Raw genomic sequence first — 14,412 nt, 5'->3', positions numbered from 1 at the left:
CACAGAAATTCTATCCTGCAGAGATACTGGCAGCTGGATTACAATGCCCATCATCCTTTGCCACTGTCTGCCTGGCCATATGGGGCCACCTTGGCACAAAACAGCCGCTCTCTTCCTTCCCGGAGGGCTGCTATAGGGCATCCCCCACGCCCCACGCTGCCCCTCCGCCCTGGCTGCAGGCCTCCTGGGAGAGTCACCAGCTGCCCTTACCTGGCCTGGGTCTGCTGGAGGGTCACGGAGGGTCACCCTTTTTCCTTGCTCTTGCGTCTCTTTGTCCCGGGGGCATGAGAGGAAGGAGCAGGAGGGATCAAGCAGAAGAGACTGGGGCAGGAGGGATTGGGGCCAGAGAGACAGAGGCAGGAGGGAGGGAGGGAAGGGAGGAAGTCCTGTTTCCTTAGGATCAACACTTCTCAGAGCTGGCTTTAAGACTGAAGAAAGATCTCTAAAAGGAACCCGAGTCTTCAGTGACTCATCCTCACGACCCTCTCTCCATCATCCAACTCTTTCCACACCACCCAATCCACAGCACTCCCCCGACCAGCTAAGGAAGGAGTGAAGACACTCAAGCCCTGCAGATAGACCTGCCTCCCATCAAGCCGTCAGGGCAAAGCCCAAAATACAACCAGGCAGATGGGATCTGTCCTCCCCCCCCCCCAAGAGGGTCAGCTCGAGAGGGCTCTGGATTGAGAAGCAGGTTGTCCGGAGAGTGTCCAGAAAAGAGCAACCTCCTTCCCGGCGCTCCGAGCTGCCAGGCGAGCTCTTCACGAGGGTGGCCCACGCTCTCCTGCCACCAGAGGCAGGAAACAAGCACCCCTCCCACCTGGCTCCACAGCACCCCCCCTCCTAACGTTAAGAGATCATCTGCCAGAAGGGCCACGGGGCGTTTCTCTTTCATGGCTGAGTTGCTTGACATTGAAAGAGAGAGGAGAGGCCCTAAAGAGGAGAAGAAGGCGGCCGGATTCCGGACAGGCTGGATTCAGGGATTCACATCCCGGGTATTTCTGAAGTTTACCCTTCGTTCACAAGTCACACACACACACCCACCCGTGTTGCTTTCTACACACCAAGACACACAACTCCAGTGCCAAGAGGAAAATAGGCACCATGAACTCGTAACCGTCATCCTCATCTTAGACCTGCAGAGCTGGAAGGGACCCTGTGGGGTCATCCAGTCCAGCCCCTGCCAAGGAAAGCCCAGCGGGGGAATTGAACTCCCAACCTCTAGTTCTGCAGCCAGATGCCTACGCCACTGAGCTATCCAGACATTTGCTGCTATGGTTTTACAGTAAAGGCAGTGAAAATGACCGATGGGATTCTGGTCAAGATTTTAAACTGCTGTTATTTGTTTAATTTATATACCAGCCAAATTCACAGAACTCCGGGTGAAGCACAACAAGTGAACCCCACAACCTGCATGCAATACGTGGCCATCCAAAGAGGGCTGCCTTCTCTATTTACTATGTGGCTCCCCGTGTGGTGTAGAGGGTAGAGTAATGGACTCTCAGGAGACTTGGGTTTTAATCCCTGCTCAGCCACGGAGGAGGAACTGGGGGAGAGGAACATGTACAAACCTTAAATATCCATACAGTCTGCTTTGAAATTGGTGGTGAAAGAGTCGTCCATCACAAAGCGAGTCAATCTTTATTTTGCAGTCTCCGACCCATTAAAATACATACATATAATATTTAAATTAAGAGGAAGCAATTAAAACATTTCAAGACAGTTAAAACAGTATAAAGTAATAAGATAGATTACCCATATATTGTTTTTTATATTAATATTATATACAATCAAGGGAAGGGAAGCTGGTGTGGAATTTCCTGGTGTGATCACCAGAGGTCAGTAGCAGATCAAAGAAAAAAGGATGATGCACCTAAAGGATAGTCTGGGGGGGGGTCCTGTTGACATGGGCAGCATCCTTAAAATCGTCAGTATCCAATGTTTGCTAAGCCTTCCTTTGTCCATGGAAAGCATTGGCTTTCAGCCAAACAAAGCTTTACAATGAATTTTGAACGAGACAGCCTCTCAGAGGCAGCGATGGGGAAAGCGGCCCTGTTGGATGACGAATCCCATCATCCCGTCACCAGCCTGGCTGTGTGGTCCTTCTCGCAGGTATGCCCTTGGTGCCTGGCAGTACGTACAGTTTATCATCTCCCTTACTGGAAATTTCATGGGGACAACAAAGCATCTCCAAGGGTCTCAGATCTTGCCGACCTTCCATCCACAGGGAAGCGGCTGCAGCCTGGAAATCGGAAGAAGACGGAGGCTCGGAAGGGTAGCCAGGAAGGAACTGGAAAAGAGCATGACCTGGGCCAGTTCTGGATTTTTAATAGAAATAGGTGGCAGGAAAAAACAGATATAATTTGAGTGGGATGCAGAAGTGTTCCCCTAATATGTAGAAGTCCTTCTAAAATGTACCTCAGAGGGGTGCCTAAAAGTGGAAGTATTGTTGGAAAAACACAGCTGGGAACAGAACCACCACACGACCAATTTGCTTTCAGTACCCAGAGAATGAAGAAGGCGGCAGAATTTTGAACAAGTAAATAATGATGCTTTATTTTGCCGTCTGAGTTACATTTGCCTATAAAATGTAAACTACTTATTAACAAGGAAATAGATAGGGAAATCTTTATATATATATAAGTTAGGTGTAGGGATTGGGGACAGAGGACATGGGATTGAACAGGGGTTGTAAATCATAAAGATTTTACAATATTCATTCTTAAATCATCATAAAGATTTTACAATATTCTTAAATCATCATAAAGATTTTACAGTATTCATTCTTAAATCATCATAAAGATTTTACAATATTCATTCTTATCTATTACATTTTCAAAGATACATATGTTTCCAGTGTAACTAATTTATAATAATATCAAATATTAATTTGCATTCTGTTTCTAAGCCAATGATAGAATTTATGCCAACCATCTTAATATTTTGTCTTTCTTGTTGAGTCTAGCCATTCTGATAGTTTATCCATTTCCACCCTATCCAGGATTTTTGATATTCACTCCTCTTGAGATAGATTCTCCGGGTCTTTCCAGTGTTTAGCAAAAAGAGTTCTTGCAGCAGTCAGAATTGTTGTTGGGCCACTGGCAGTGTCCTCCACCACTATCTGCCTAGACCCAAGGGGCTGACCTTGGCATGACACTGCCACCCTCTTCCTTCCCGGAGAGCTGCAATGGGGCGTGCCCCAACCCCCCGCGCTGCCCCTCCACCCTGGCTAGAGGCCTCCTGGGAGACCTACCGGCTGTCTCTCCCTGGCCTGGGTCTGGAGGAGGGTCATGCGAAGTAAGGCTACCACTCCGAATGAAGCACTTTCCACATTCCATGCATCTATATGGCTCCTCGCCAGTTTGGTTTTTTTGATGCAACTTCAGGACACTGCCCAGGCTGTTGTTTCTTGCCTGCCCTTCCCTGGCCTGGGTCTGGAGGAGGGTCACGGGGGGGCGGGCGCTCCCTTCTTCCTTGCCCTTGCTTCGCTTTGTCCCGGAAGCACAAGAGGCAGGGGCAGGAGGGATCGGGGCCTGAGAGGCAGGAGCAGGAGGAATCGAGGCATGGAAGACATGGGCAGAATGGATCGGGGCCGGAGGTGCAGAGGGAGGAAAGAGAGGGGCAGGAGGGATGGGGGGCATGGGGATGCAAGAGGACGAGGAGGCTCCTCCAGATGACGCTGCAACCTGTGCGAGAAAACAAGACCCTCTGTGATCAAGAGGGCAAATAAAGCAGGAGGGTCCCGTCATCCCCCCGCACCCAGGGCCCCCTGTCCCCCCCAGCCCCTCGGTCTGAAGGGCTCCAGCCCAGAGAGCCTTGGGGAACGAATGAAGGCCAAAGGAGCGAACCTTTTTTGGGGGGCTTTTTCTCCCCTTCGAAACCCCACCATCCCTAAAGATTGCGGAAGAGGGATGGGCTCCCCGGGGGAGGAGAGGAAGGTGGGGGTCCCCTGAACGTCCTGCCTCTCCAGCCCCACTCGCCCCAGAGGGCCAAACGGATGCTGGGTTGGGGGGGAAAGAGGGATTGGAGGCGGGGGGGACAAAGGCCAGAGAGAGTTTGGGGGAGGCACCCATGACAGGAGAACTGCCCCCCCAAAGCCAGCACACCCCACCCAACCCCTTGGAAATGTTTCCACTTGGAAAAGAGGGAAGGGTTCAGGCTGGATCTGCCCCAGCCTTGAAAGGAGGGGGGCACCCATGGCAGGAGGGGCACTGGGTGAGGGGCAGGCTAGGGAGCAGCAAGGGGTGGGACTGGGTATCTGCCCTCCCCTCCTCCTCTCCTATGTTCATTGCGTGGACCTGCGGCTGGTGTTCCGGAAGTTCGTTCCGCAGGCGGAGCCGGTGGCCCAATTGGCGCGTCGAGGGTTCACTGGGCTCGAGGGCGGCACCAATCGCCACCCAGGCGCCAGCAGCCACGGCCACCAATAGGGCCACGCTCCACGGCCCCAGCCCGGCCACCATGGCCGGGTAGGAGTGTCCCGGCCAAGGCGAGGGACGCTCCCAAGGGCATCAGGATCCGCTGCCCCAGGAGCCGGTGGCCCCTGCAGGGCGGTCCTGGTACCAAATAGGGTAGTGGTATAGGGGGCGCCACCCCCTGCTAGCCTGGCATGGTGGTGAAAGGCTGTCCCCAAGTCGCCACCCAAAAGAGGAGGAGGAGGAGGCGGAGGCAAAAGAGGGCCAGGAGCAGGGAGAGGAGACGGAAGAGGAGCAGGAGCATGGGCAGGAGCAGGACGCACATGCTCCTCCTCTCCTGAGCATGTGCAGAGCTCCCTTACTTACCAGAGATGGAGATGTTGGAAAAAGGGCCCCCGGTGCCCACAAATCGGGCAGGTCCTCATCGGCAGGAGGACCCGAGGCTGGCTTTCCAGGAGGCCATTCCTCTGGTGGAGCCTGTGGACCAATGGGCACGGCGGTGGCTCATCGTGACCGAGGGCGGCACCGATGCTCACCCAGGTACCAGCAGCCACGCCCACCGATAGGGCCACGCTCCATGGCCCCAGCCCGGCCACCGTGGCAGAGAGCAGGAGTGACCCAGCCAAGGCAAGGGACGCTCCCACCGGGACCAGGATCCGCCGTGCCAGGAGCCTGTGGCCCCTGCAGTCAAGTCCTGCCACTGAGTAAAGCAGTTTTGTTGGGGGCGCCGCCACCTGCCAGCCTGGCATGGTGGTGAAGGGCTGTCCTCAAGTCGCCACCCGAAAGAGGAGGAGGAGGAACAGGAGGCAAGAGAGGGCCAGGAGCAGGGAGAGGGACAGAAGAGAAGCAGGATCAGGGGCAGGAGCAGGACGCACATGCTCCTCCTCTCCTGAGCATGTGCAGAGCGCCGTTACTTATCAGAGATGGAGATGTTGGAAAAAGGGCTCCCGGTGCCCATAGATCGGGCAGGTGCTCATCAGCAGGAGGACCGGAGACTCTTTCCAGGACGCCCTTTCTCTGGTGGTTCCCTGGGATGGAGGGCGGCACCAATCCTGCTCTTTCCTCCAGCAGGAGGCTGGGTGTGTGTGATGGAATGGGCCTCTGCCCCCCAACAGGGAGGAGCGCTCCGATGCCCTCCCCTTCCTCACCTGCGTTATAAAGGACTCCAGTCCATGGGCTCCTCCTCCGCATAGATCGAAGGGGCCCAATCCATTGCCTCCTCATCTGTATTGGAGGACAGCTGCACAAGAAAGAAGAGTCCAAGTTCTACCAGCGGAATCTGACTAGATAACTGACAGCCCTATTGCGATTATTTGGGCCCATGGGATCCCTCGAGGGCAATTCTACCCCCCCCATTCCAGGCTCCCAGGATTGGGACCCTGGATCACGTGGTGGCACAATGAGTGTGGGGTTTGCCAGCCTGGGGTGGGGGTCCCCACTTCGCCCATTCCCACTCGGGCACCGACACACATGCATGCCCCCTCCACCCTCACCCGTGGGACTGCCAAAGGCAGGGAAGCTCCCTGGCCAAGCCTCTAGGGTGCCCCATAGCCCTCCCCTCCAGAATGACGGAGCTGGGGGCCCAGAGCCTCACCGGGCGCCCATCCTGGCTGGGCTGGGAGCCCCCTGAGGCAGGGCCCAAGGATGCACCCGCTGGGAGACCCATTGTTTCCACCATCCTTGACGCCACAAAGGGCGGTGGCTGCCCCTTCTGCCCCATGGCGTGGGTGGAGGCAGGCCCCCCCTGGCCCCTGGCCCCCCCTGCCCAAGGCCCCACCTGGAGGAGTCAATCGAGCCCAGTTCGAGGCCACGAAGAATGCAGCCGCTGGGGAGTCGCTCGCTTTCCTCTTGCGCGGTGGCGCATTCTCCCTGCAGAAATGGGGAGAAGTGGGGTGGGGGGAAATATCCCTGGGTCGATTCCAGCAGGAGCTCCTCCTCTGGGGAGCAGAAGAGCCCACGCTCTGCCAGGGGAGCTCTCGGGGTTCCCACACAGGAATTCTATCCTGCAGGGGCACTGGCATCTGGACTACGATGCCCATCGTCCTTTGCCACTGTCTGCCCTTCGCATTACACAGCCACCCTCTTCCTTTCCTATTTGCACCTACAGTGAATTTACCCGTATAACTATAACTAATATTACCCCTCTTCTTTATTCTATGATTGATTCTATCCTGCAATGAATGTTAAATAATATGAATAATGTTTTTTTTATCAAAGGTTTCCTTCCTGTTAGGTTATAAGCTAGTAACTCAAAATGGCAGGGGGGGGGTGAAAGGCCCAAAAATCCGTAAGTAAAGTGGCGCCCAGTTACCGGTCTGCAGAGCAGCACCAAAAATAAATAAATAAATTCAAAATTCCAACTCTAAGCAATTCCCAGGTAAATAATAACTCCAAACCAACTCTAAACACGCTTCCTTTGTAGTATTTAAATGACTAAGGCCAAAACGAAGCCCCGCACCGCATCGGATGTGATTTTTTAAAAAAACCCTACACCTTATTCCTTTTTAAATGAACTTTTAAAACCTCAAGGCTCCAACTATCTGCTATGAACACCTCCTCACCTTCTCTTAATTATATTAGTTTTAAACTATTTAAACAAACAAAACCCCGTCGCCGCTGCTGCTTAAATCAATAAACGTATTCAGTTTAAAAAAAAAAGCATTTGGCGATAGAAAAACAACAACAATAACAACTTATTTAAACAGTAATAAAAGGGTTGCTCCCCAGCAGGGACTTGAACCAACCACCTCCGGCACTCCTGCAGGGTGACCTTCCCCACAGAGCTCTTCCTGCTGCTAGCCAACTAACAGTAATTTAACTGAGAAGAATGACAAATATACGATGTAACCCAAGGAGGGAGCGGATGTTTCTCCCCCTCTGACAAGAGCTGATGCAGCAAAAAAGCGAGCAAGGCAGTGCGATCCTCCTTTCGTCCGTCCAGCAGCTGAGACCTTCTCTTCCACCGCAGCTGCATTTTTTCTATGAGCTCTGCTTCATTTCGCTGTTCATCCGTAGTCTGCTCTCCTGGAAAGGGAATATTTAAATCCTCAAAAAGACGCTGCAGTCCCTCTATATTTGTTGCTGTTCTCCGTTTATTTCCCATCATAACCGATAGTCCAAATGGATAGAGCCATTTGTAGATCTGTCTGTCTGTCTTTTTTACTTTGTGTTTCTCCTTAATAAGGGAGCAAGGCAGCCCATATCACCAAAAAAGACAAGTTTTAAAAACCAAAAACAGTAAATATGCAAATACCCTGTTTCCCTGAAAATCACGCCTTCCCCTTCCTCACCTGCATAATGAGCAGCTCCACTCCATGGGCTCCTCCTCTGCATCCGAAGGGGCCCAATCCATCGGCTCCTTTACGGGATACGGGCTCCATTCCATTGGCTCTGCTGCACTGGGGGCAGAAAGAAAAGTCCAAGTTCTACCCGCAGAAACTGACTAGATAACTAACTAATGAACTAACTAACCAACAGCCCTATCACGATGGGTTGAGCCCAAAGGATCCCACTGCTTCCACCTTCTCCGATGCCCCCTGAAGAGCGGTGGCTGCCCTCCCACCCCATGGACCGGGTGGAGGGAGACCACCCCGACCCCTGGCCCCCCTGCCCAAGGCCCCACCTGGAGGAGCCGATGGAGCCTGCCTTGAGGAGCCGAAGGATGGAACCACCGTGGACCAGTTGGCTTTCCTTTTGCGCACTGGTGCATTCACCCTGCAGAAATGGGGAGAAGTGGGGTGGGGGGGAGATATCCCTGAGTCAAGACTTGCAGGCCCTCCTTCTCTGGGGAGCAGGGCTGGAGGATGCACCCACTGGGAGACCCACTGCCTCCACCTTCTCAGACGCCCCCCAAAGGGCGGTAGTATCCATCCACCCCATGGACCGGGTGGAGGAAGACCACTCCTGCCCCTTGGCCCCCCTGCGCAAGGCCCCACCTGGAGGAGCCGATGGAGCCTGCCTTCAGGAGCCGAAGGATGGAACCACTGGGGACCCGTTGGCTTTCCTTTTGCGCACTGGCGCATTCACCCTGCAGAAATGGGGAGAAGTGGGGTGGGGGGGAGATATCCCTGAGTCAAGACTTGCAGGCCCTCCTTCTCTGGGGAGCAGGGCCGGAGGATGCACCCACTGGGAGACCCACTGCCTCCACCTTCTCAGATGCCCCCCCAAAGGGCGGTGGCTGCCCTCCTGCCCCACGGCCCAGGTGGAGGGAGACCATCCCCGACCCCTGGCCCTCCTGCCCAAGGCCCCACCTGGAGGAGCCGGAGGAGCCTGCCTCGAGGAGCCGATGGATGGAGCCACCGGGGACCCGTTTGCCTTCCTCTTTCTGGATGGCCCTTTCGCTCTGCAGAAATGGGGAGAAGTGGGGTGGGGGGGAGATATCCCTGAGTCAAGACTTGCAGGCCCTCCTTCTCTGGGGAGCAGGGCCGGAGGATGCACCCACTGGGAGACCCACTGCCTCCACCTTCTCAGATGCCCCCCCAAAGGGCGGTGGCTGCCCTCCTGCCCCACGGCCCAGGTGGAGGGAGACCATCCCCGACCCCTGGCCCTCCTGCCCAAGGCCCCACCTGGAGGAGCCGGAGGAGCCTGCCTCGAGGAGCCGATGGATGGAGCCACCGGGGACCCGTTTGCCTTCCTCTTTCTGGATGGCCCTTTCGCTCTGCAGAAATGGGGAGAAGTGGGGTGGGGGGGAGATATCCCTGAGTCAAGACTTGCAGGCCCTCCTTCTCTGGGGAGCAGGGCCGGAGGATGCACCCACTGGGAGACCCACTGCCTCCACCTTCTCAGATGCCCCCCCAAAGGGCGGTGGCTGCCCTCCTGCCCCACGGCCCAGGTGGAGGGAGACCATCCCCGACCCCTGGCCCTCCTGCCCAAGGCCCCACCTGGAGGAGCCGGAGGAGCCTGCCTCGAGGAGCCGAAGGATGGAACCACCGCGGACCCGCTCGCTTTCCTTTTTCGTGATGGCGCATTCACTCTGCAGAAACGGGGAAAAGTGGGGGGGGCACTCGGCCAGGAGAGCTCTCGGGGGGGGCACAGAAATTCTATCCTGCAGGGGCACTGGCAGCTGGACTACAACGCCCATCGTCCTTCACCACTGTCTGCCCTTCACATTACACAGCCACCCTCTTCCTTCCCGGAGGGCAGTTAGGGGGCGTCCCCCCAACCCCCCGCTGCCCCTCCACCCCAGCTGCAGGCCTCCCGGGAGAGACCCACCAGCTGACCTTACATGGCGTGGGTCTGGAGGAGGATTACGGGGGGGGGGGATGGCCTCCCTTCTTCTTTGCTCTTTCGTCTCTTAGTCATGCGGACAGGAGAGGATGGGGCAGGAGGGATCGGGGCATGGCGGTGAAGGGCTGTCCCCAAGTTGCCACCGAAAAGAGGAGGAGGAGGCGTCAGCAAAAGAAGGCCAGGAGCAGGGAGAGGAGACGGAAGAGGAGCAGGATCAGGGGCAGGAGCAGGATGCACATGCTCCTCCTCTCCTGAGTATGTGCAGACCACCCTTACTTATCAGAGATGGAGATGTTGGAAAAAGGGCCCCCGGTGCCTATAGATCGGGCAGATCCTCATCAGCAGGAGGACCGGAGGCTGGCTTTCCAGGAGGCCGTTCCTCTGGTGGTTCACTGGGCTTGAGGGCGGCACCGATTGTGCTCTTTCCTCCAGCAGGAGGCTGGGTGTGCGTGATGGAATGGGCCTCTGCCCCCCAAGAATGGGCCTCTGACTCCCCTCCAGAATGACAGGGCTGGGGGCCCAGAGCCTCACCGGGCACCCATCCTGGCTGGGCAGGGAACCCCCCGAGGCAGGGCCCAAGGATGCACCCGCTGGGAGACCCATTGCCTCCACTTACTATATTACTATCCTAACTTATCCAATTAACAATGAAATAATATAAAATAATTGACAACCCAATATACCAAATAATAATGATTATAGCTAGACAGGAATTGAATTTATTCTAGGCAATAAGCTGCCAAAAAATGATCCTATTTCTTCCTTATCCAACAACCTCTAGCCAAATGTATTATGTAAACCAGAATTAATACTATTATCTTTAAACTATTGCTTTTAACTATTTGGGCTTCAAGGACTTGCAACAGCAGTCAAACGTTAAAATAAACTGGCGGGCAAGAGAAAAGGGTGCGAAAGAGAAAAATGGTGCTCCGTGAAAATACACACCTCAAAATTTAAGAAGTCAACCAGAATTAATGGAAAGTAAAACTTAAAAGTAAGCAAGCCTATAATAGAAGTAGACAAAATGAGGCAAACCCATTAATCAGATAGAAAAAAGCTCCTAGCCTCGCTGTGGCGGGCAGGTGCAGAAAACAATCCACAGGTTAAATGAAATAGAAATTAAATCTGTAGCTGTAACTAAACAATTAAGGCTTAAGCAAACTCGAGGAGGGAACGGAAAGCTTTCCTCCCGCCTGTATCACAGCCCCCCCCCCGCTGCCTCGGAAGGAGCGAAACGCCAGCCCTCACAATCGAACTTCTTCACAAGCTCTCCAGTGATGGCAACTTTTTCCTGTTGATGCCCGAAAAAGGAAAGAGGGTCTCCCCGCAGCCCCTCGCGACTTGGTGAAGAGGACGAAGGGGTCTTTTGTCAGGGCCGCCACCCGCACCGCCCCAACCTCCTCCACCGCAGGCAGTGTTTCCAGTGGTGGGATTCAAATAAATTAACAGCAGGTTCTATGTCCCAATGACCATTTTAACTATACCAAAAGGTAGTTTAATAATTCACGCATTCAGTACTGCAATAAGAACAGTAAAAGAGGTACAGACAACTAGATTATGTTTAAAGGAAGATTTTTAATATTAAATACCTGACAGTTATTGAAGCTATTTCCATATTGAGGATGCAAATAGTGCTTCCAACACAGAAGTGACCGAAGTATGGTTAATTCTTGTGCCATTCTATATGGGAGTGTTTTTACTTAACAGAAATCACTTTTAAGGGACTGCAATCATACCACATGCCCTTACAGGTCCACTCTGACTTTTAGCGAACATGATGTTTCGAACCAACAAATGCTGCTTGGATTAGCAACATGCTCCAATTCATAAACGTTTGGGTGTGATTTTATTGATTCTATCTGTTACTGCAAACAGGTGATACGTGAAGAACAGCTACAGTATCTTGTCAAGTCCTCTTTATCAGGAGAGTTCGGATTTGTTTCATTTTTGGTAACAAAACAATTCATAAGAAACAAAGCAACAGAAATATGTTTACATAATATTTGGTTCAACCATTATTTCCCTGTCACTTAATATGAAATGGAAAGCTATCAGTCATGCATCTATATATACTTTAAAACAAAGTAATACATGAACTGCTGTTCAAAATTCCTGTTGCAGAAAGAATAGGAAGCGCTTAATGTAGCCTTATATGCCTACTGATAACTAAGACACGGTTTATCTGGTTCAAAATGTCTACTTTTACTAATAGCCTCAATAATATGTGCAAAATAGTTTGAGATTTACTTTACACTCCACTGCATATTCCACTGTGATACAATTTGCTTTGCCTTCTATAGGATTATTCTATGACCATACTGTGAAAGACCTTTGTTCTAGGATTACATTTTCCACAATAAAAGTAGTGGTGGGGAAAATTAACCACTTGGGCATGATCAGATTCTAACAGGGTGACTCTCTTGCTCAGCACTATTATACCTAAGAATCTGCTTCAAAGAACTGCCTCCACCATCCCTGACGCCACGAAGGGCGGTGGCTGCCCCTTCCGCCCCACGGTGTCAGCGGAGGGAGACCACCTCTGACCCCCCTGCCCAAGGCCCAACCTGGAGAAGCCAATGGAGCCCGGCTCCAGGTGACGAAGAATTGAGCCGCTGGGGAGCCGCTCGCCTTCCTTTTGATGGGCGCTTTCTTGCTGCAGAAATGGGGAGAAGAGGGGTGGCAGGGAGATATCCCTGAGTCGATTCTGGCAGGACCTGCTCCTCTGGGGAGCAGAAGAGCTGTCGCTCGGCCAGGGGAGCTCTCGGGGGTCCCGCACAGGAATTCTATCCTGTAGGGGCACTGGCAGCTGGACTATGACACTCATCATCCTTTGCCACCATCCGCCCGGCCACAATTGACCAATTCCAGGAAGACCTACAACATCCCGTGATGATCCATCAACAGAAATGACCTCAGACATTCTAATGAAGTCTTTAGCAAGAGATCGTTTTCAGACCTTTTCTAACCAGAGGGAATCTACAAGAGGGTGGCTGCAGGTGATGTCCAGAAGGGCTGTTGGACTTTACAACCTCACTGGCTGCCTTCTAGCTTCTTTTGACTGGGAAGGACCATGAGAGGCTTGGAGTAACTGTCAAACTCACCAGCAGGAACCAAAACTTGGGTTCTGGTCTGGCAAATTTTGGGCCGGCTGAGGTGCTCTTTCCTCCAGCAGGAAGCCTGGGGGGTGGAATGGGCCTCTACCCCCCAACAGGGAGGAGTGCTCCGACCCCCTCCCCTTCCTCACCTGCATCTGGACACAGGTGCTGCCTTACGAAGGGCTCCAGTCCATCGGCTTCTCCTCTGGACTGGATGATGGGCTCCAGTCCATAGGCTCATCAGCACTGAGGGCAGCTGTCCAAGAAAGAAGAGTCCAAGTTCTACCAGCGGAAACTGACTAGATAACTGACCGCCCTATTGTGATCGTTTGGGCCCATGGGATCCCTCTGGGGCCAATTCTAACCCCCATTCCAGGCTCTCAGGATTGGGACTATGGATCATGAGGTGGCACGATGAGTGTGGGGTTTGCCAGCCTGGGGTGGGGGTCCCCACGTGGTCCATACCCACTCAGGCACCGACACACAGGCGTGCCCCCTCCACCCTTACCCGTGGGATTGCCAAAGGCAGGGAAGGTCCCCGGCCAAGCCTCTAGGGCACCCCACAGCCCTCCCCTCCAGAACGATGGGGCTGGGAGCCCAGAGCCTCACCGGGCACCCATTAGCAGGTGAGATCTGGAGCATTCTTCCCAAATTGTGCACAGGACGCAGCTCTCAGGAAAGGAAGTGGAGTTTCGATCGGGATGAAGAGGAAATAAAACCAAGTTCTGGGTGACAAAAAGAGCCGGGAGCACCATCGGGTGACAGGTGGAGGGCAGAAAGAGCCACAGGGAGGGGGGCCCGAGAGGAGTAGAGGATGAACCAGCTGGTAAAGATGGAGTCGTGGGACCCACAAGCGGCTGAGGGGAGGTGGGAGATGGAAATGAAGCAGCCAAGGAAATGTTCCCACCGGACTTGGAGTGAGAAAATCTGCCTCTTTACTGTCCCCATGTTTGAATCTTCACTGGAAACCTCACGTTCTTTCCATCTCAAAGAGGAAGACATTTGCCAGTTTTGGGGAAATCCCGATCAACCCCCCAAACTGAAATGAAATGTTTTCTCCCCCTTGGCAGTCAAATCAGGCAGCCGAAAACCTGTTGCCGGCAAGTAGAGGAGGGCCACACTGGACCTACTCCGAGTAGGGTAAAGGAACCTCTCCAAAGAGGAGGGTCCGGAGGGGGCAGAAGGGGCAACTCTAACTCAGAGCCGGGTTTCCGGAATACACAGGGATTTAAAGCCAGATTTTGGAAAGCTAAGCCTCTCGAAGCCCCAAATCCGGGGGAATGAATGGGTCTGTATTTGTCTCTCCCATATTTAGTCGCTCCTGTTCGTTCCACCCCAAAATAGGAAGCCCAATGCTGGTTTAAAAAAAATCAAACCATGCTAAGCGGAAATTTGTCCTTATTTCCGTACAAGATCTAGCAAGGACAGGAGGAGGACATCAGGAGATCGCCTGAGTTTTAGCAATCCTTCTCCTCCGGGGTCTCATCCGGGAGGGTTCCAGCGGCCATGCTGGTGAACATCTCAGCCTCTGCACAGCCCAGGCTTCTGTATTTCTGGGTCTCTTCTTCTGGCTCCGCACGGCGGAAGGTGTCATCCTGGGCTGGGCAGTCACCGGGGAACTGGAGCAGCTCTGCTTCTTCTCCTGAGTCTTCCTTCGAGAAATCGATGATCTCCTCCTC

The 14,412-nt window shown here is 53.5% G+C and overlaps 2 long non-coding RNA genes across 2 annotated transcripts; both read right to left on the bottom strand.

Annotated features, from left to right (window-relative positions):
- Nucleotides 1-1,517: 1,517 nt before the first annotated feature.
- Nucleotides 1,518-5,676, bottom strand: LOC110070596 (uncharacterized). The gene is made up of 3 exons (XR_013538001.1): nt 5,561-5,676; nt 4,779-4,889; nt 1,518-3,686 (listed from the first exon to the last, which is right to left on the bottom strand). It is a non-coding gene; the product is annotated as an uncharacterized LOC110070596 (long non-coding RNA).
- Nucleotides 5,677-6,727: 1,051 nt separating this feature from the next.
- Nucleotides 6,728-8,119, bottom strand: LOC140701801 (uncharacterized). Its single transcript, XR_013538000.1, has 3 exons — nt 8,035-8,119; nt 7,703-7,810; nt 6,728-7,436 (listed from the first exon to the last, which is right to left on the bottom strand). It is a non-coding gene; the product is annotated as an uncharacterized LOC140701801 (long non-coding RNA).
- Nucleotides 8,120-14,412: the final 6,293 nt, after the last annotated feature.

Source organism: Pogona vitticeps, chromosome 7, assembly GCF_051106095.1.
Source record: "Pogona vitticeps strain Pit_001003342236 chromosome 7, PviZW2.1, whole genome shotgun sequence".
Classification (NCBI taxonomy): domain Eukaryota; kingdom Metazoa; phylum Chordata; class Lepidosauria; order Squamata; family Agamidae; genus Pogona; species Pogona vitticeps.
The sequence above is the reverse complement of the archived record's forward strand: the minus strand, read 5'-3'. Positions and strand labels throughout refer to the sequence as shown.